Source organism: Notamacropus eugenii, chromosome 3, assembly GCF_028372415.1.
Source record: "Notamacropus eugenii isolate mMacEug1 chromosome 3, mMacEug1.pri_v2, whole genome shotgun sequence".
In the NCBI taxonomy this organism is placed as follows: Eukaryota; Metazoa; Chordata; class Mammalia; order Diprotodontia; family Macropodidae; genus Notamacropus; species Notamacropus eugenii.
The window spans coordinates 334,645,818-334,668,601 of record NC_092874.1 but is presented as its reverse complement, the minus strand read 5'-3'; the positions used below and the strand labels follow the sequence as shown (position 1 = coordinate 334,668,601).

At 43.6% G+C, this 22,784-nt stretch overlaps 1 protein-coding gene across 4 annotated transcripts in view; it reads right to left on the bottom strand.

Annotated features, from left to right (window-relative positions):
• Positions 1-5,759, bottom strand: part of RAI1 (retinoic acid induced 1) — a 305,090-nt gene extending 299,331 nt beyond the window's left edge. For 2 of the 4 annotated variants that reach the window (XM_072650164.1, XM_072650156.1), the window contains exon 1: positions 5,060-5,759. The gene's annotated coding sequence lies outside the window, so the exon portion shown is untranslated. The remainder of the gene's footprint in view (positions 1-5,059) is intronic. The other 2 variants (XM_072650157.1, XM_072650158.1) reach the window with 1 other exon arrangement.
• Positions 5,760-22,784: the final 17,025 nt, after the last annotated feature.

The following is a 22,784-nucleotide window of genomic DNA, read 5'->3' as shown; positions in this document are numbered from 1 at the left end:
TACTTTCCAAATACATTTCCAAATGTCCAGTTCTTACCTGGCCTTTAAGATCCAGCTTAAATGTCATCAGAATACCACTTCCCCACAAGCCATCCTCTGAACTGTGTTCCTCTCTTACTGTACCATAATTATTTGCATATATCTTATCACCTCTATGAGTCTGTAAGCTGCTAGAGGGTAAAGACTTGTCTTATGCTTTGTATTCTCTAAAGCATGTAGCACAACACTTTTATGTCATAAATGCCCAATAAAACTCTGATGAATTACTAACTGTACGAGTCTGTCTGACTCAATGTAACCTTAATTTTCCTTTCTCTGGTCCTCCATCTTCTCTGTCCAACTGGGGCATTGGTTTCTGCTGTTTACTTACTGCATAGAATATTATACAGAGAATCTTAAGGACTCTTCAGGGAATAGAGCTAATTTCCCCCTGGAAATATTGCTGTGTCTTCCTGCTTCTTGTGATCTACCAGGTTGCCTAATTTATACCAATAAATCCATCAGGCCAGAAGAATTTGTGACTATACGCAATAAGAGCACAAGAACATTTGTGTGTGCATGTGTGTATGCTTGCGTGAGAGCGCATGCGTGTGTTAATATTCAATTGGTCAACAAGCATTATTAAGCACTTAAAATCTGCTTGGAGCTGGTGATATAAATTCAAAAGTGAGACAGTCCCTTCTTGTCTTCAAAGGGCAAGCATTCTTCTGGGGGGGAAGAGGGGAAGTTAGAGAGGAATGTAACATGTTCAGAGATAAGTAAATATAGAAGAGATACAAAATAAAACAAGATACAAAATGAAACAAGAGATAAGTAAATATAGAAGAGATACAAAATAAAACAAGTGCCTACCATCCGTAGGAATCAGGAATAACGGCTTGAAAGAGGGAGGCCTAAGCTCAGCCAGGCCTGAGGAGATGGAGGTGAGAAAGGATAGTGTTACTGGCATGAAGGACAGACTGTAAAAAGGCAAGGCGGGCGGTTTAACTGTAGTAGGTAATATGTGAAGGAGAATTATGTGCAAAAAGCATGACAAGGTAGGCTGAAACAGAATTGTCAAAGGTTTTAAATGCCAAATAGAGGAGTTTGCATTTTAACCTTCAGGACAAAAGCTTCTTGAGTCAGAGAATGACACACTCCAGATTATCTGTGGTTAAATCCAGAGAAATAATTATCTGAGGCCTGGCCTTATCTCATCTATCCAACCTCATCTCCCACTACTATTCCTACAAAGTTTTCCCTTGTTTCTAGTAAAATCAAGATCTCTTCTGCTGAAGGCCAACATGGAATGTCCTTCTGTCTCCTTTCCTATCAATTCCTTGAGCTTTCCGAATCCTCCAGGATTTTCCATGAACTTTCCATGAACTCTCTCTTCCCTGATTTCTTGTAGAAGTGGGTCTCCACATCACAGTTTAATTTAGCACCCAGCATAGCATGACACAGTTCAGAAGTGTTGGGTATAAAGTCAGGAGGCCCTGCATTCAAAACACAGATGAGTCATTCACTCCTTGAGTGAGGGTAGTCACTCTACCTCTATAGAACTAAACTTCTTTATCTGTAAAATGAGGGGATGGGGAAGTAAGTAGGACCAGCTAGATGACTTCTAAGGACCTATCAGATAATGACAAATTTATCTCTAAGTGGTTTGTTTCCTGTGTGTCTTGCCTTCTCAACCAGATTCTAAGTTCCTTGAGGGCAGGGACTCAGTTATATATTTCTCTTGTATCTCTCCCAGTGCCTAGGACAATAACAAAAAGTACTTTTTAAATGAACATTGAATTGTCCACTGAAATTCTACTTCCTTGTTTCCCTTGTGGGTGGCAGTGGTCCTGGGTTCTAGAGGGTTCTGCAAAAGGCTTTAGTTAAAGATGTGGTGGTACACTGTATCTGTTTTCCCAAGGGACCACCCCAAGTTCAGACAGACTCCTCACCAAAAACAACTCATCTAACTGAGGCATAGAAGTGGTTATAATCTGCCCTAGTTTAGGGGGTACCCATATTGATGGGTACTCACTGAAAATTGGCATTCTGAATAAAAATGGAGGTGTACAAAAATGGAGAGTCAGGAAATACAACCAAGTCCTTTATCAGCAGGCATCATAATTATTTCACAATCATGGATCTTTTGAAATTCTGAAGTAGTATTATAGAATGCTAGAGCTGGACCACAAATTATCGAGCATACCCTCCCAGGGATTTACAAAGAAGGAAGCAGAGGCACAAGAGAGAGGTGACTTGGTTGGGGTTACATGGTTACCAGAACCCATCTCCCATTCTCAGTTCAGTGTCTTTTCCCCTACCATGTGAAACCTGTATCTCCTGAATCCCCTATATTCTAGGTCCTAGGAGCTGCAGGCTGAACTGGCTTTAATTTTTAAGTCAGTCCTTTCCTGTGGCAGGTGAAATTATGCTGGTCTTAAATGCCCATCCTGTGGGTGCTGCAGGTGACTGCCATTTCCAATCTATCAGTCAAACAGTAATCATGTCTATTCCCAGAAACTGCCTAGTGAATTCAGCATGGTGGGCCTTTTCTCTCCCTGCTCTGTGAAGGCTGTCCCACTCTTTCCAGCCAGAAAAGCCCACCCACAATCATTCAGCCATACTCCCTCGCAGGCAACAAGAAGGAAAAGAGGTTGTTCTGGGGCTGCACTTGTTTGCACAGTAACTTGCAAATCTGAATGAAAATAAAGAAAGAAGGGGAGTAAAAGGAGGCAGCAAATACAGCCCCTGTAGGCCCCTCATTACTTCCCTCCTTGACAAGAATAATACACCAAATTATTTTAAAAAGTAATTCTCCTATGACGTCAGAGAAGTCCCAATAGCTCACTAGCAGCAATGAAAATGGATTGCAAACAGATGTATGTAGCCTTTGAGATTTCTACACGGGGCTGGTAGAAAAGAAGAAAAAAAGACAAGGGGATCCTGTATGGGGTATTTAAAAAATCAGGTGCTACTCAGAAGACTGGAAAGGCTTCCTCCAGATGCTATTTGAGGGGGTGGATGTGAAGGATCGGCTTCTGTGTCCAAGGATTGTGAATTTGATGCTGTGTGTGCGTGTGTGCGCGCGCGTGTGTGTGTTTGACATACGCCTTTGGCTTTAAGGGCTCCTGGCAGTGAAGGTGAGGGGTCAGGCGGAATCTTCCAGAAAGACCCAAGAAATCGCTTGTTCTAACCTGGAAACCCTTCCCACCCTCCTCTCTGAACCGCAATCAGTGACTGGATAGGCCTTTCTTTTAGCCCAGATCACGTTCCGCCTGGAATAGCTCCTTATCTTTCCGAGTGTTCTCCATTGCTAGACTCTAAGAGCCCCGAGGGTAGGAGGCGCCGCGTCTTATTCATCTCCCACAGCCAACAAAGCGCCTCGCACGGGCAGTAGGCTCTGCATGAATATTTTATTGATTTTTACCATAAAAATGCAAACGACGTCGTAGAAAAATAAACGGGAGAGCTCAGACCTCTAAGGTTTCCTTCCTCCCCCACCTTCCCCCACCTCTGCTTCCTGAGGCTTCCAAAAAAGATGCGAAAATTAATTCAAAACATCATCGCTTTCTCTCCTTTCCCCTGCGGCTCGGTTAGAGACGTTGCATTGAAGCTCTGGACTGGCGGTGCCCCTGGGCTCGAGCCGGACCGGCGGCAGTCCGCCTGCCCTGACCCCCGGTGGAGACCTGGTTCGGGACCCCTGCCCCCGCCTCGCCCCTCCCGGGGCCTCCGCCCGCCCAGGGTGCAGCTCCTAACTGGAGGGGCCGCTTCCGGGCCAACTGCAAACACCCGGCGGGTTCTGGATTCCCCAGCCCGGGCGGGCGCGGGCGTGAGCGCGCGGCCTAGTCTATTTCGGTGTATTTCACGTCCATTTCACGTCTGTTTCCTAGTCTATTTCATGTCCATTTCACGTCTGTTTCCTAGTCTATTTCAGTGTATTTCACGTACATTTCACGTCTGTTTCCACGCTCTCCCTTCCTTCCCTAGACCACAAACCAAGGCTCAGGACGGGGTTTGGGGGGGCCGGCGTCTCTAACAAAAGCCGTCGTTATAGCCCTAGGCCAGGCCCTGCAGGGGATGGCTCGGTCAGCGTGGTCGGCCCGGCCCGGCCCGGCCCGGGAGCCCCGGCGGCGCCTTCGCACGCTCCGGGGGCTCAGGCTTCGCACGACTCGGGAAAAGGCTTCTCGAGCCCAGTTCCTCTCCCGCCCCGTGACGTCTGAAGCGCCCGGAACTCGAGTTGGTGCTCGCCCACCGGCCCGCGCGCAGCCTGGCCCTCCAGGGGCCTCCGACCCCTGGCTTCACAGACTGGAGAGCCCCACGGCCGGGGGCTGAGGGAGGGGGAAGGGACGGCCAGCGGCGAGGTGAAGAGCCCCGGCATCTTAGGCCGGTGTTGGAGGACACTTCCTGCAAGCCCGGAGCCTGCGCACTCCGCGTCGGCCCAGCCACCTCTCCCGCTCCCTCCCCCTCTCCCCCACCCCCACCCCCCCTCCGCCAGCCTCGCTCTCCGTCTACAGTCGAATGGGAGAGATGGGGGAAAGCGCTTGTCAGCCCCCAGGTTCTTTAGTGCGCGACAATCTGTGATCTGCTAACCTGAGCACGGGTGTGCAGCGCAGCCGCCCCCTCCCACCTCCCACCAGCTTACCTATTCCTCCCTCCCCCTCCTCGCAATGCATTTACAGCAAAGACACGGATCTTACTCCCCCCCACCACACACACGCACACACGCACACATCGCTGCATCCCACTAATCACCTCTCCCCACCTTCCGCACACACACCCACTGTGCTGATAGCCACACACACACACACCCACCACCACACTCCTCCCACAACAGCACACCCACTGCGCGGTCCCCACGACACAACACACAACACACACGCCCACACCACACTCGCTCCCACCGCCTTCAGCGGTACACACCCACCCCACTCCCGCTCAGGGCACCACGGACACACCACACTCAGCCCCTAGCACACGCACGAGCGCTCCCCGCTTCCCGCGCGCGCACACACAAGCACAATCACGCACACACACACACACATCCCCCCTTCTCCATTCGTCCGGTCGGGTGGCCCCTTACCTCTCTTTCTCTGTGTGTGTCTCTGGATCTCTTTCTCTCCCCGGCGCGTCCTACTGCACCGAGGAGGCACAAAGCCCGGCTGGGCAGGGGTGGGTGTTCCGATGGAAACGGCCCGTCCGTCTCCCATCCATTTAAGAAACGTCAACAGTTCTACCCCCGCCCTCTCCTCCTCCTCCTCCTCCTCCTTCTCTCCTTTCAGCAGGATTTCCTCCGTTCAAAAAAAAAAAAAAAAAAGCAACCCACAACTGTGGCCGCCGAAAGAGACCACCTCTCAATCCACTCCCACTGGGGTCGCTCAGGAACTCGGAGGGTGGAGAGGGGCGGGTTCGCAGTCAGACTGACAGATCGGGGACCGTGCCTTGGTCACCCTTCAGCAAAGCCCCTGTTCTGGGGGTGCACGGAGTGGAAACGAGACACCACTTTACCCAGGGAGAGAGAGAGAGAGAGCGCGAGACAGAGGGCGAGAGAGGAATGGGGGAGGGGAAGAGAGGGAGGGAGGAGGGAGGGAGAGGGAGGAGGGACGGAGACAGAGGGGGAGGGAGAGTGAGGGGGAAAGGGAGGGGGAGGGAGAGAGAGAGAGAGAGGGAGAGAGAGAGAGAGAGAGAGAGAGAGAGAGAGAGAGAGAGAGAGAGAGAGAGAGAGAGAGAGAGAGAGAGAGAGAGAGAGAGAGAGAAGAAGGAGGAGGAGGAGGGAAAGAGAGAAAGTTAGAATCATGACTAGATACTATAGGAAACGCACTCTCCTATTTCCCTCAGGGGACAACCAGGGGGTCTGCCCATGCCCCAACAGCACCATCTGGTGGCCCCTTCATCCCACTACTTGCCTCCTCTACCCTCCTCAGGCTCGTACCCCTCTCCCCCACCCCCCTTCTATGTCCTTCCCATGATCAAGAGGTCTGAAATTCCTTCATCAGATGCTGGTCTCCTTTCCTTCCACTATTTCCTAGGCCTTCCTCCTCCAAAGCCTATATTCAGTCTTAGAAAAGACCAACTCTTCTTTCCAACTCAGGCTACATATTTGCTCCTTTCTACCCTTCAGTGAATCAGTTCATCTCCACACTATGCTCAGTTTTTGAATCCCTTCTCCTTTTAGGGCATATACTTTGCCAGACCTCCACCCTATATTGTTCCCACCACCTGACTTTTATACTCCTATTTATGTACTGTTGAATGGAGCTGGAAGAAGTCAGCCAACAGTGCTGACTGGCTACACTATATATGTACCTTTTCTAATCTCAACAAGTCCCTCAACTGAAGTAAGGCAATCCTTTTGTACCTCCCTAACTGATTTTCTATACCACTTTCCTTGTGAGCTATTCTAAACTTCCTCTTTTCTCTCCAAGCCTCCCACAGTAGCCTTTCTCCTACTGTCTTAGCTGAGGTCTTCACCTCCTACTTTACTGAAAAAAATAAGACCATTCATTGAATCACCTTACAAGCCCTTGATATCATCTACCATTTTCCTTTATTCTGATAAAGAGGTATTTCTTCTCTTCAACAAAGCCAATTCCTCTACATCTACCCTTGACTCAAATCCTTCCCGTCCTCTCCAGTAGATTGCTCTCCACTATCATCCATTCTCTCTAATCTTCGGTCTCCCCCCAAATCCATGAAAAAGTCAGTATCTACAATGAAGCTACATCTGATATCTCCACTTCCACTTGTCTCCTATTATTTTCCTCTAAACTTCCTGAAATCTGAATTCTAACTTCATCATTCAACTGAAATTACTCTCTCCAAAGTTAGCAGTGATTTCTTATTTGTCAGTTCTAATAGCGTCTTTCCAATCCTCATCTCTCTTGATTTTGCTGCAGCATTTAATGCTGTTGACTACCCTCTCCTTCTTAATACTTCCTTCTTTCTGGATTTTCATGACGTTCCTTTCTTCTGATTCTCCTACCTGTATGACTGCACTTTCTTAGTCTCCTTTGCTGATTCATCATCCATGCCATGCCCACTAACTGGGACTGGAATCCAAAGCTCGGTCCTATACCTTCTTTTTTCTCTTTATATTTTCTCACATGGTGTCCATATCAGCACCTTTCTGTTCAATTATCACCTTAATGCCAATCAATGCCTCCCAAATCCATACCCTAGCTCTAGTCCTTTTTCCTGAGCTCTGGTCCCAAATCATCAGCTATTTATTGGATATTTCAAATTGGCTGTCATATATGCCTCTCAGATTCAACATGTCCAAAACAAAATTCATTACCTTTCCTCCCAAACCTACCATTCATTCAAACTTCTCTCTTTCTATAGTCTAGACTATAAGCTCCGTGAGGACAGGAATTAGGTCTTATTCATTCTTGCATTGTGCCCCACAGCACCTAGCACAGGGTCTTGTGTGTGTGTGTGTGTGTGTATTTGATAAATACGTGTTAGATTAATAAATGATCAACACAGTCTCTTTATTTTCCCCTACACAAAATATGTTCATTCTAAACTCTAAGAATTCACCCATGTAATTCCCCCTTTCCTGGAATGTCTTCCCTCTTCAAACCATATCTAGCTAACAGCTTCTTTATTACTGTCAAGGATATTACATTCCTTCAAGTCACCCAGGTTCAAAACCTCCATGTTCTAAACTTCATCCCCTTACTCTCATTCACCCTACATATCCAGTCATTTCTATATCTCCATCACTTGCATATGTCCCTTCCTTCTACTCACACTGATACCACCCTAGTTTAGTTCCTCCTCACCTTTCACCTAGACTACTGAAATAGCTACCTACTTGGTCTCCCTACCTCAAGTCTTTTCCCACTCCAACCAATCTTCTATACAGCAACCAAACTGATTTGGCTAATGGAAAATCCAAGGGTCTGATCATATCACTCTTCTTCTCAATAAACACCAATGTCTCCCCATTACCACATACATAAACTCTACCTGCCACTTGAAGCTTTTCACAACCTGATTCCTTCCCACCTTATCCTTCTTCTTTCCATTTATTGTTGTTGTTTAGTCGTGTCTGACTATTCATGATCCCATTTCTTGGCAGAGATACTGAAGTGGTTTGCTATTTCCTTCTTCAGTTCATTTTAGAGATGAGAAACTGAGGAAAACAGAGTTAAGTGATTTGCCCGGGTATTAAGTGTTGGGGTAGATTTGAACTCATGAAGATGAATCTTCCTGACTCCAAGCCCAGAGCTCTGTGCACTATGGCACCACCTAGCTTCCCCCTACCACACCCTCTAATCTAACCATACTGACCATCTATAAACAAGATAATCCTCCTGTGTCCTTACACTGGCTATCTCTTATGCCTGGAATGTACTTTCTTCCTATTAGAAACCCTAGTTTCCTTTGTGACTCACCTTATGTTACTTTCTAAGTGAAATTTTTCTTTCCCAGGTTCCCCCCCCCCCCCTAGTTTCTAGTGCCCTCCCTCCCCCAAAATTCCTTCAATTAATTTTTGTATGTATTGTATATGTACTTACATATGTATATGTCATCTCCCTCATTGGAATATAAGCTGCTTGAAGGTAAGGACCATATCATTCTACACTGTGTAGCCCTAGTAATTACCACCGTGCCTACAACATAGTAAGAATGCTTAATAAATGTTTATTGATGGATTGATCTTTCTTTTTCATGCTACTTGAAATCTCTAGGTAGAGTAGTTGATTATGGATATCACGAGTTAGGACTTAATGGCTGGTACAACAAGCTTTCAGGAAGTAGATGTTGGGCTCTCTGAAGTCCAAGATCTAAGTCACAGATAGGAAACCTTAGGGAGTGAGGAAAAGGATCAGGGATCCACTAAATTGTTAGATGAAGTAGATCCTCTAGGCCAGGGGTGGGGAACCTATGGCCACATGTGGCCCTTTAGGTCCTCAATGGATTCAAAGGGCCATACTTTGACCTCTGGGCCAAATATTCCCCATCCCTGCTCCAGGCCTAGAAAATTCAATCACTTGACAAGTCTATATTGAGCACCTACTCAGTCCTTGGTTTGATGAAGGAAGGACATTGTGGGGTGAGGAATGAAGTAAAGATAATAGGGGAAATATTTCTCAGGTCCTTTCCTCTAGGGATATCATAGAGTGGTTCGAGAGACAAAACTAGACCATATAGACCAAAAGCAGACAACACAAGATGATAAGAAATTAAATAGTTGAATTGTGTGGTATGGATAGAAAATACTACAGGAATTTGGAGGACAGGGAAATCATGGAAAGTCAGAATAGCTTGGGAAAGCTTCCTAGAGGAGGTGGGATTTTAGCTGGATATGGTTCGGAGAGAGAGGGCATTCCAGGACAAGGGCAATGGCATGAGTGAATTCTTGGAGGTTAGAATGAGTGGGCTTTGTGTAGAGGGCAATAAACAGACTGAGCTAATCATTCATTAATCCAAAAAATATTTATTGAATGACTTATATGCAAGACCCTCTGCTAGGTGCTATTGGGCATGATGCAAGAATGAATGAGACCTAGCCCCTGTCCTCAAGGAGCTTATAGTCTAGAAGACTACAAGAGTTCAAATGTATGCCAATTTCTACAATACAAGGTAGAATTTATTAATTGCTGTAAGAGAGTACATGAGATCTTAGGAATTCAGAGTTAAAAGATTATATCTGACTGAAATGATCAAGGAAGGCTTTCTGGAAGAGAAGGCATTTGACTAGAATTGAGAATGAATACAGTTTGGACTAGTAGAATGGAAGGGAGAGCAAAACAGGTAGAAGAAAAAACATTAGCATATTGAGGAAGGAAAGAAAATCCCTGAGACTTTACAACATGACTACAATTTGGGAAATAAGGTTATATAGACAGGTTGATTGTCAAATTCTTTTGAATAGTTGCAGATCTCTTCCAGGAGGTTTTGCAGTGTCAAGGAACTTGATGCAACCTGTATGAAATTATCCTCAAATAGCCATGGAACAGACCTCATTATTTGGCTTGGACTCTACTGGTTTTCTTCTATAACATTGGTGAACGCTTTTCGTTAATATATATGTCCCTAGTCTGTGCCACATTTATAATCAGAAGATTGTTGAACAAGGTCATCTCTGCTGCTATATCTATCAGAGAATCTTGAATGATTTTGATGTGGGGATCAGAAATACCTTGTTGGAAGAAAGTCTGTAAGGCAGTGTTTTGCTCTACCAAATCAAATGCTTTTTTCCAACCAGCAAAGGATTAGCACAGTGCAATCTTGTCTTCTTTATATCTTTCAGTCAGTTGTGGAGTGGTAAAAATGTGTTCCTCTGTGGAATATCAGTTGCTAAAACCTGTCTATTCCCTACTAATACTCCGCTTGAAATTATCTTTTGTACATGTATTGATGATTCTCAAAAAAATTATGTAGATAAGAACGTAGGCAGATAGATTAGTATCTGATGTTAGCTGTTGATGTTCCCTTGGTCACTAAAAAGAAAGCATAGGTAAAATCTGAGGGTTTTTTTCACACGTCTATATTCCCATTCTTTAGCTACCTCGTGAATTGATCCTTCAGTTGACCACTTGAAAGCATCTGGCCTGACTATCCTCGTAGGAAAAACGAAGTGGATGAAAAATGCTTATTCCCTAGATTATAATACAAAGCTGAATGGACAGCCTGTAGAGTTGGTATGCCTAAAAATGTTTAACAGCTAATTCCAGGGGGAAAAATTACATACTTTCAAGTTTAATCTACATCACTAACATTTTCTCTATTGTTTTCACTCATTCATTCAGTATTCAATAAACACTTTTAAAATAGCTACTATGTACCAGGCACGGTGCTAAGTTCTTGATATACAAAAAAAGAGAAAAGAGCATAAAACAATAAATCAAGCTTGCTCACAATGAAAAATTAATAGTTGGCCTTCTTCCAGGGTGTGAGCCACTCCAGCACAGCCTGGGAAGGGTGCAACATGCAACTGATGAGGGACTTCAAAGAAGAATAGGAATATTGGCTACCATGAGACAAATGTATGACTGAAAAGAGAGGATGGGCTGGTCATATGAAAGTGAGAAAGAGCGGATGAATATTTGGAGTGCTCCACTGGTACACTTGGGATATCAAAGAAAGCCTCTGGCATGTTGAATGGATTCTCTTTGATGAACCTATAGGAGCACATGAATAAGAGAATCATAGAGTGGACAGGCATGGGGTGTCTTGTGAGTTACAGCATTGAGGGTGCCATCCAAATAGATGAGATCATAGACCCCTTTGGGTATTTGAGGCAGGATGAGACATTGTAAAGAGGCTTGAATGCCAGGCTGAAGAGTGTAAAATTGCTGAAGTTAGAAATGGGGAGCCACTGAAAGGTTTTAAGCTTTGAAGTGATATGATAAAGTAGCATTGAAGTAAGATTAGGCTGAGCAAGGTGGATTGGAGAGGGGGCAGAAATTGCTAAGACCAAAGAAGCCCCTTGACTCAAGAAGGCAGGTGAACAACAGTCTTTTCCTAGATACCTGATGATGCATAAATCCAGGGGTAAGACCATTTCACTTATTTGCCTGGCAGATTATCCATCAAACTTGGGCATTTTCATTCTGTGGTTGTAGCTAAGAAGAAAGAATATCTTTTGGCTTCCTGACTCTAAAATTGTGGGGTCTACTCAACTCTGAGTACAGACTCCCTGCTCAGGCCTATGCTTTTATCTCTTCTCAAAGCCCCTCAAAGGGGTTGACAGAACCATAAGCACATGTGTTTAAAGGATCAGAGAAGACTCGGGGATCAAGTTTCTGCCCTGGGGAGTTACTTAACTACTGGAGGAAGGAACCCCAGAAAGGACAGCATAAGGATTAAAATCCAGGAGATTTGATATGGAAGGCCCTCAATCTACATAATCCCTGGTCCTCTCTGGCTGACCCCTTTACCCACACAGGCTAGGGTTTTAGAGGTGAAAGAGAAATGACTGAATTCCCCAAGACTTGACTATCTCTCATGATCATTATAAACAATAACAAGCAGGATCTAATTTTCTGAAAAACCTGATCTCACATCACCTCTATGCCATCCCCTTCCCCTACCTTCATTTCTAGAGGCCAGACACATTATACATATTATCAATCATGTGGTTTATATCGAAAGTATTTCAGGTGGTTAAGTTAGGTCAAGTCCAAGATTGACTATCTCTGAATGTATTTGTCTAATAGAATATAAGCTCCTTCAGGACAGGGACAATTGTGACTCTAGCATAATGCTTGACAGTCAGTCAGTTAAGCATTTAGCAATTGCCTATTTTGGAGACACTGTGCTAAGCTCTAGGGATGTAATGAAAGGTACAAAGAGACCTTGTATCCAAGGGGTTTGTATTCTAATGGGGGAGAAAATAGTAAGCTAGTCATAGTTCTATAGTTCTTTCAGGTTCTGGCTGATCTTAACAGTGGTCACCTCCTTTGAGAAACAGTGTATATGAAGTATGAATCTCCAGCTGCCAAGTCTAGAAATGTCCATCTCTCAGGACATTGTGATCGCTAGTCATACACTTGTGGTCAGAGTAAGAAACAGAAAGACAGAAAAAGGCAGCCAGTGTCTCCAGCTCATCTAGGTAAGCAAGCACATGTGTCATGACCATTGCCATTAGGTAGGGGGTGGGGGGTGGGGAAGGGTTTCCTTCTCCCAGTGGCTGGAAGTTCAAGGGAGAGATTGACAGATTCCCAAAGAATAGAAGTAAGAGAGTTAGATCCATTTCTCTTCAATCTCCTCTCATAGGAGACTTATTAAGTGGGGAAGTTACTCTTGGCTTTGTCATCTTTCATGCAACCCTAGTCCCTGAGGCCAATCAGGAATTTATGTTGTCTCATGTGCCTTTTAGCAAAAGGCAAAGGTACATGTGCCATGAAAGGAGCAAAGGCTCATGTCCATCCCTACTGAGCCAGCGTGCATGCCCAGCTCCATAGAATCGCCCCTGTTATATACTCCCTTTATTAAATATGTGTTATCCCCATCAAATCAACCAGGGTATTTAGGGCACATTTGTCCATGGTTCAGTTGTGGATAATTATCTGGGGATCTGGAGAGGTTCAAATATTGTCCTTTTGAATGTTTATCTTCATCCCCTCCTCATCCTTCTAGTCTCTACAGAGTTCACATGGAACCATTCTTAATGACCTCTTGAATGTCATACAAAGAGGCCTGGCTATCCATTCAATTCCAAAATGGACAGTTTTTTGTAGGGATCCCAAAACTACTCTAACTGGTGGACCTTTATGCCAAAATACAAAGTTTTACAAATTCATTAAGCACACTATATTTTACAAAGTTTTCATAGGTTACTACATTATTGGCATTTGAAATGTCTTTTTCCAATCCAAAACAATTTGGAAAGAAAAAAAGAAAATGAAAATAAAGCAAAGAACAAAAACAAGAAAAAGATTTCCCTCCTCAGAGGGAAAAATCTAGTCTCAGATGGACTCCCGTAGGATGTGGGGTTCTCCCAACAGCTGCTGGAAATTATCCTCCAACATTCATGTAAGAAACCACTTTCCTGGATAAAAATTCCTCTAACTGGGGCAGTGCAGTACATGGGGCAACTCGTCAATTTCTCCAGTGGGTCTCTGACAATGCATAGGACAATCCAGGCTGCAGCTGAGATAAAATATCTTCAGTGGATGTCTGAAACCCATGGAACATACTGTGTCACCATGGGATCTCTATAAAGCCACAGGGGATTTCAAATGGAGGTCGGAACTCACCCAGCAATGGGATAAGCAGGCTAATCCCCACATAAATCAAGCCAATTTAGATGAGCTCTCAAGCTATGTGGGGCTTCTAGAAAGGCACTAAGCAGCTGGGTTTGATTGGGATCACCCCATCAAATCCAGAACAAGTTCCCACATGTACCACAAGAAGTCCCTGCAAGAAAAGAAGTCTTAATGGGTAAAGTCCTTTAACACAAGGCAAGGCTAGGTGGCCAGTGGTACACATTTGAAACCAATTGCATACATATGCAACTTCTCCACTTCTCCACACTTTTATCTGTGAACTTGTTTCCTTGTTAAGTCTCTCTCCAATTTCCAAAAGGCAGTGTAGGGTATGATCTGGGCATAACAACAAATCACCATTGTCTTGTGGAGCTGGAATATCCTCTCTCACTAAGAATGTCTGAGTTCTAGGCTTTGCATAGATACTGGGTTCAGCTCTGGGGGAGTCTGACCTCTAAATGTTGTTAAGACTCTTTTTTTTTTTTTCAGTCTCTGGCTCTTTTCACCTCTACCATAGATTGCCTCCCAGACTGGAAATGTCCATCTAAATATCCCTGTTTGATCAATGATGGTTAAGGAAAGAAACCCAAGAGGTAGCCAGGGGCTTGAGATCCCAATTTAGGACCACCTAGACTAGCATATGCTCTTGTTACTGTGTGCAAGCAGCTGCCATAAATGCCAGGACAGCGAGGAATCCCCTTACCCATTCATGAGAGAGAGCCTTCCCCCAACGTGTTCTGAAGACAGGAAAAAGAGAGCAAGAGTGGAAATTATCACAACATCTAAAATCTACCAGCAGCCAAGTCTTTCTGGCTTAGTGTCCAATCCTCTTTTGATGTATTCCCCTTCCTCTCCTGCCATCACGGAGTCCAAGAGATTCCTTTGTTCGTTCAAAACATCAAGTCCTTCAGTGCTAAGCTTGGCTCCCTAAAAAAAAGCCAGGGAGGTCCCTCTCATGCTCCATTGCATAGACTCTAAAAGCTTATCACTTCATATATTTAATCCCAAATCCTACTACAGATCTATAGTACTACATTTTCAGAATCTCTCCCTGTCTCTCTGTGACTCTGTCTCTGTCTGTCTCCGTATCTCTCTGTCTCTGTATCTTTCTGTCTCTCTCTCTCTGTCTCTGTGTCTCTCTGTCTCTGTCTCTGTCTCTGTCTCTGTCTCTGTCTCTGTCTCTCTCTCTCTCTCTCTCTCTCTCTCTCTCTCTCTCTCGGCCCCAGCCCAAATCCTACTGGGGAAACCACTTTTCTTTTGTGTTAACTTGTTCTCTCAAATCTCAAACCACTTTGATTTTGAGGGGAAAAAAATCATGGTAAATACTTGTTTAGATTAATAGCTGATTTAATGTTACATAGAAATAGAAGTGGATATTAATAAGAATAAAGATTCCAAATGCAGGCTGCATGGAATGGCTGTAGTCCAAGGGACAAAGATCTTTTTTCCTTCAATACCCCTATTCCCACTGGTCATAGGAGCACCAGGAAGTGAAATGATAAGATGAGTAAAGAGGAACTGAGGCTTCCCAGGGCAACACTCCAGAGTTATAGACTGGATGTTAGGTTTTTTACTGAGCATGTACGTGCTATTTGGGTCTTATCATGTCCCCTGGTCAGCTCTGATCTAACCATGTCTGATTTGCATCTGTTTAGCACCTTGTTTTGTCTTCTGATAACCTCAAATCCAGTGTCCTCAGTTGGATAATTGTGGTAGTTGATCCCTGTTTACATAGCCCAGAAAACAAGACCTGCAGTTCTAGCCTTTGGTTCTCCTGCATCTCAGTAATGACATTTCTGGGTTAAGGGGGCATGAGGCACTGGGGAGATCAGGAAGTACCTAAAGTAGGAGGTGATCTTGGAAAGGCACTAGGACTTCTAAGAGACACAAATGAGGAGGGGGTGCATTCTAGGCACTAGGAACATGGAACATAGTGTGTAAGGAATAGGAGGAAGGCTATTTTGGCTAGAAAGGGAGTGATATAGACTTAGGTTGGAAAGGTGGGTTAGAGCCAGTTGTGAAGGACTAAAATTCATTTTTAAGGGAATTCCCATCCAGAATGATAAAAATATTAAAAGGTTTGGGTGCTTAAAGGAAGAGTAAGCTTTTATTTGAAAAAAATATTGTACCAATCAGAAGAAGTCCCATATTTCTAAGGATTAAGGAAGAATGTCTCTTCCTTCCACAAACTGGAACCTGTCTTTCCTCTGGCCTTAACTTGCAAATTGCCACTTAGGTCCCTGGTCTCCTTCTGTTTGAAGGAGGTAGGGTAGAAGCAGAGAGCAATTTTTCCACAAGGTCAGGGAAGGTTCCAAAGTAGTTTTACAGGTACCTACTACAAAACCCTTCTTCCCAGTTTGGTGATTTCCAAAGCTCTTCCCTGGGGGGAGATGGAATTTGCACTGGAGAGTCAGGGGAAGATTTCAGGTAAATTCTATTTAGGTTCAAATTGTCTCAAGTGAGATGGGGTAAAGTTGTCATGTTGGGAGAGAGGATGCACCACCACCCAGGCCATCAGATGAACGTGAATAGGGGGAGGACAAGTCACAAAAGTTTGGCTTTTGCTTCTTTTAAACATGTAAAGTGAGAGACATAGACTGCTAGCAACAGATGGAGGTGGACACAATTGAAGAGGGAGAATTAAGGGGGAGAGGGAGAAGAGGAGAGAGGGAAGGAGAGAGAGAGAGAGAGAGAGAGAGAGAGCAAAAGAGACAGACAGAGACACAGAGAGAGACAGAGATAGAGACACACACAGAGACACATACAGAGAGAGAGAGAGAGAGAGAGAGAGAGAGAGAGAGAGAGAGAGAGATTCAATAAAGCCCAGAAGAGGTCACCATAGTAACAGAAATCAGCTCCACTCTGAGGATCCTGTAGCTAGGGAAGGAGATAAAATGTTTTCTATCGATTGCTGTCGAGAAAGTCATTGGTGATAAGCTCCTTTGAGCCAAGATGGAGCAAATGGGGGGGATCTGGGCTCTGTGGAGAAAGAGGCTTTAGACAATCAGCCACCCTCTGTTTGGGATTGGAGGAGCTGAGAGGATCAATACTTCATCTGCCTCCCATGTAGGTTTCCTTATTCTCACCAGTTCTTGAGTGTGAGTGTGTGTGTGTGTGTGTGTGTGTGTGTGTGTGTGTGTGTGTGTGTGTGTGTGTGTGTGAGAGAGAGAGAGAGAGAGAGAGAGAGAGAGAGAGAGAGAGAGAGAGAGAGAGAGAGAGACAGAGACAGAGAGACAGAGAGAGACAGAGACAGAAACACAGAGAGAGAGGGAGAGAGAGAGCTGATGTGCATGACTGAGCAGGTGAACTTGGGAATGGGGTTGGTGGGAGGACAGTCTGTGAGCACGTCAGAATTTCCAGGAGCATAGCCTTGAGCATCAGGAATTGTAATATTGGGAAATAAGGGTGATGGTAGAACCTTCAGTATCAGAAGAAATTAATCCAGTCCATGTCTACTGCTGACGCATTAGGGGACTTTTACCTTATTGGTCTCAATCTTTTCTTGTGAAATGGGAATAACAACACCCCTACAGAGTCTCTTTACCTCACTCAGCTACTCTGAGAGCTCAATAATTAAAGGACAGAAAGGAGGGGGAAGGGACTGGGGGTGGGGTTCCTCAGAGCAGGCACTATGTATAGGCAAAATAGAAGATAAGCAGCTGCTGAAGGCTCAAAATAGAGGCACAAAGAGGTACATTTTTGATATAAATAAGTGTAATTTTTAATGCCAGAATATCCTGCTTTCCCTGACTCTTGGGTATTTCTTTTGTGATAAATCAAATCCATATTTTTCAGTGAAAGGACGAAGCTTCCAGTGGGTAATAGAACATAGGAGGTGTAATTTTCCTACACAAGAGGGCAAAATGTTCTAACTTTGCCCACGGTGCACAAATACCTTGTCTCACTTCTAATGTTCGATACTTCTTTCAGATAGAGTCTGGCTATAAATATTTAGCAAAGCTATCTGTACATAGAACCATGACTAGGGTAGGGTGATGAGACCTTTGCCCCAGAGTACTGAAATCGAGAAAGCACAGACTGAAGGCCTTCAGCAGGTAGAAACAACTCAGCTTAGTACTTAGTAACGAAGGACAATTAGTTAAAATAGGAAAAAACCCTCTTCTAGACCCTGTTCCCAGTGGAGACCTCTCCTGCTGCTTTTCTGTGTCTCCCCAAGTTTCCCCTAGTGACCTCAGATCTGTGGCTTTTTTTCACAGATCTCACTTTCAGAGCTCAGATTGGTAGTTATCATTTCTTACTACATATAGGCTGTATTTGTGGATATGGAAAGTATTTTTAAAAATACAATTAAAAGAAAATCAAAGGCTGTAAAACCAGCTTTGTGAGGTCTTTCTTTTCTCTTTCAGTGACTTATCTGTCAGGATGAAGTAAGAGGGAAAGCAACTTGCTGCAGTCATTAGAGCCTGCTATTACTATTGGGAGGGGGGGACCTTGGGAAGGGCTCTACCCTCATTGGACAGTGGGGTGAGCTAAGTGCTGATGCAATTGGACCTCTGATTAATCTTTATTTACTGGCCCAGGGACTGCTTTTAGCTGTGCGATGATATTTATTCAAGCGTGTATATGTGTGTGTGCATATCTATGTATATGTATGTCTTTGTATATGCATGTCTTTGTAGTTGTCTGTCTAAGCTTCTGTGTATGTGTGTGTGTGTGCGCGCGCATGCCTTCATATTTTCACCATCAGGTCAAAAGGAATGAGACCAATACCTGTAGATCCACTGGGGTCTGAAACCCTTCTCTACAATAAATACCTAGGACATACGGTCAATCAATCAATCAGCATTTATTAAGTACTATGTGCCAGGCACTGTGTTGGGTTCTGAGGGTACAAAACCAAAAATGAAATGATTCTTCCCTTCAAGGAGCTTGTACTCTGTGATTTTGAGGGAGAAGGGACATCTAAGATCCCATTTGGTTTGAAAAAGCCCAAACACCTCTAGCCTGTGAACCTATGATCCTTTGGTCTAATCCAATCTCCTCATTTTACAGACAAGGGAGAGGTCCAGAAAGGTTAAATGACTTGCTCAAGGTTACACAGGTAATAAGTTGCAAAGCTAGGAGATGTATATGCTCAATAAAGATTTCACTGTCAGTTGATAGCAAGAGCCACTTAACCAGTCAAGAAGCTTTGTATTTTGCTAGCTGACAGCTGCAGAAGGTCAGCTGGTCTCGGTCTCATACCTTAAAGCTTGGATTTTCACAACAGAAAAGGAAAGAAAAAAGGAAAAACACCAAAATGTGTAAAACCCTAGGCCAGATTCTCCTCCTTACTCTAGGTCTTAACCTTAAAGTTTGATAATTCACTAATTCCTTTTATAGAGAAGGAAACTGAGAACTCAAAGAGGGAGTTACTCGGTCAAAATAATACGTTAGTCAAAGCCATGGATCTTGACTCCCAATCCAATACTCTCTCTGCTATACTTAATACTTGAAGTATGTTATATCCCCAAGCTGTGACTGGGGTCAAATGGCCAGACCTTTTCCCCAGAGTGCCCAAAACTAAAAAGTACAGTGTAGCATAAAGTCTTGGTGTTTCTTCAGTGAATATTTGATGATATTCCTCTTAGAACTTCCTCTGCAGAATGGTGTAACCTACTTTCATTGCTTCTGGGATTACCAATCACTCTTCTAACAGAATCCAAATATATACTAGCCTGATGTCCTGGCACTTTGAGATGGAGCAAGACATGGTAGGGTTAAAGAATGTCCAGTGAGCAGGATATGAATATTTTGTAATTTATCTAAATGTAGACTGATTTTGGGGACTATCTATGGGTTAGGTAATTTCCTCCCTAGGATTCCCGCTGGGCTACAGTGAATCTGGAGTTGGTGTGAGTGCCCCAACCTGGCATTTGTGAGAAGAAGATTTCAGGAAGATGCCTCAGGAGGAGCCATCGGGAGCTGCAGGGGATCAAACCAGGCCAGGAGAAAGAAATGCTTTCTAGATCCTGGACTCCCCTGGGAAGGAGACTGACCCTGTATTCCCACTGGATACCAGCCAAGAGGAACTAAGAAGAATCAGTGTTCTGAAACCCCTGGATGATAGTGGAAGGGATTTTCATAGGAACCATTCATTCCTCTTGCTTTGCAGGTGTCTGCAAACCCTTTTATCTTCTAGCAAACCTGCTTGTCTCCTTCCTGGCTATCAATCAAAGTAGTTGGGGTATGTAAACCTGTATGGTTGTTAGACTTTTGATCTAGATTGTATTTGTCTATCATAAAACCCACAGGATAGTGATTCTGACTCTGCTGTATTATTAGGCCCAGCTTGTGGGGCAGGGGTTGGTAAAAGAATACAGAGAGACATCTTTTCTAGTGGAGTCAAAGGTGTGTTTGCTCTATGGGCGCTGAACTGGAGAACATACTTGTGTTTTTCGTTAAACTTCTGTGAACTTCTTTAGGATTCACAGTGTGCTCCTAGAAAGTCCCCAACCCAACTTTCAAGAAAAACCTGCTGTAAAAAAAAAGCCCAGTTATTCTTCTGACAGTCTGAACATATTAGTCTGATACCCCTGTACAATGAGATGGAGAAAGGCATGGTACTGTCATTACAATGTAGAGTGTGCGTATGTGTGAGTGTGTGTTCAAACTCAAACCTTTCACCAGGGAGAGTTAGAAGAGTCTAAAGAGAGTGAGGAGCTACACAAATTCCAACCCCAACTTGGATTCTGACCCAGATAGCCAAACCAAAGCACTCTAATCAAACCTATGTGATACTTATGACACTAGGAAGAGCTGTTAAGCAAGGTTAGTTGATGGTAGCTTTGCTGCATTGCTATGAAAATGTTACTTAGGCTAATTGCATGTGTTCATACAGAGTCCTCTAGTTTAGGAACCATTAACAAATACAAAACAAAATGAAACAAACAAAAAAGCTCTAATACTTTTCCTGGTTTCACTACTAATCCAATTTTCTTTCCTTTCTGTGCTGGGAAAGGTGTGTTTCTTTATTCTTCCCGGCAAACTGCTCATAAGCAGGGTGAGACTCACTGGCTAATAGATTTTTATGGTAGGTTTTAAAAAGTCTAAACTGAAGGTAGCAGGGAGGAAACAAGCAAGCTGAGATTTCTGGCTAAGATGGTGGAGCAAAAATCACAGGTCCACAGAACTCTGTCTCATAAACTCCAGTAAAGACCTAAAAATACCATCATACTTAAGAATGTTAAAGAAATCCGACTAGAATTTATCCAGAATTTATTTTATTGTACAAAAAAGACAATCTGAAAGGGGCCTTGTCAGATAAAACATAAGGGCAGGAAATAAGATGGAAACTTATTGACAGAGACCCATCACAGTCAGGGGACACTTTAAACCTGTAGCACTCTGTTGTACCTGGGAGGAAGATGACAGGGATATATGGATGAGGAAACTCTAGGGTGATCAGAAACCCAAAGTGGTTGGGCATGGGAAACTGGCAGAAGTGTGCGGGAGTAACTTCAGCCCCAAACTGGGATCCAGCAAGGATGTATTAGTATAACCTAGGGTAAAAGACAAGGAACCAACAGCAGTATGTCAGTGTAACCTCATGTATCTGATATAAAAACTGGCAATAATCCAGAGAGTTGGGTGGGTAAGCCCATTTCCTCCATCTTGGCTTTCACTCAGCCATGAGCCCATGACACCTGGAGTACATGTCCTGTCTAGGCAAACCTAAACCTGTGCTTTCATTGCTTCTTTCCTGGGTAGGTGATCAAGTGGCAACCTTAAGATGGATGTGTCCAATAAGTGACCTTGTGATTATGGTCAAGACTAGAGTTTCCCCAAAAAGCATAAGTAAAAGAAGTTTCCAGTTCATGATGTGAATTAGGTATGAGACAGGTAATTTATTCCTACACACAAAAAGAAATGTTAAATAGTAAAGACTCAAAGGCAGCATTAACAGGATTCAGTAATTTATCTTTTAACTACTCATGATCTGCTGGAAGGCTAATATTTAAATCTCACTGAAAATGAAAGCAATTGTGACCTTAGTTTTCAAGTCTTTGATACAACAAAAAGTGTTGCTATGAATGTTTTTGAACATATGGGTCCTTTCTATCTTTAAACTATTTGGGGGTATACATTAAAAGTGGTATTGCAGGGTCAAAGAGTAGGCACAGTTAATTGACTTTGAAGGTATAGTTCTAAATTGTTTTCCAAAATGACAAGTACAATTCACAGCTCCAGCAACACTTTATTAGTATTCTGTCTCTCCATAGCCCCTTTAAGAACTGTCATTTTCCTCTTCCATCATCTTTGCCAATATGACGGGTGTGCAGTAGAAGCTCAGAGTTGTTTTAACTTGTATTTCTTTAATTATTAGTGATTTTGGACATTTTTTTCACATGATGGTTGACAGCTTGCCTTTGTTTTTTTGAGAACTGCTGGTTCATATGGTTTGACCGTTTATCTATTGGACTTTCTTTCTGAAGATCTTGACAGTAAACTCAGGCATCACGCCATCATTTGTTTCTATCCGAGCTTTTCTGAGCTGAAGCCACAGCTAGCTGTTCTCTCAGCTGAGAGATTTATTGTTTGTGAGTCTTTACATCATCTCCATCTTCGGAGACTCCAAAGGGCAAGTCAATAGGCAAACATGTCTGTTAGCCAAACAGCAGGCATTACGTAAAGCTTGTGGTCTCATTATTGGGACTAGAAATGCTGCGTATTCATTCCACTAAGATTTCTGCCCAAGTCATCAGCATTTTTAGTAGCATGTGGCTGGAACAGCAAGGTTTTGGTTCTCCTTGAGATATAGGTTCCAATTTCTTGGTTCCTGCCTATGGCAAGATCTTCTTTAGTAGTTTGCTTTCAAAATCTCTGCCTTATGACAAGCAGGACAGTTTCAGAAAATCCTGGGATGACATATATGAAATGATGCAGGATGAAGTGAGCAGATCATTGTTTACAGTAATAAATAGTATTGTAATGAAGATCAACTGTAAAAGACTAAGTTACTCTCATTAAAACAATGATCCAAGATAATTCCAAGGGACTCGATGAAAAATTCTATCCACCTTCAGAGAGAGAACTGATCAACTCTGAGTGCAAACTGAAGTGTAATTTTTCCCTTTTGTACTTTAT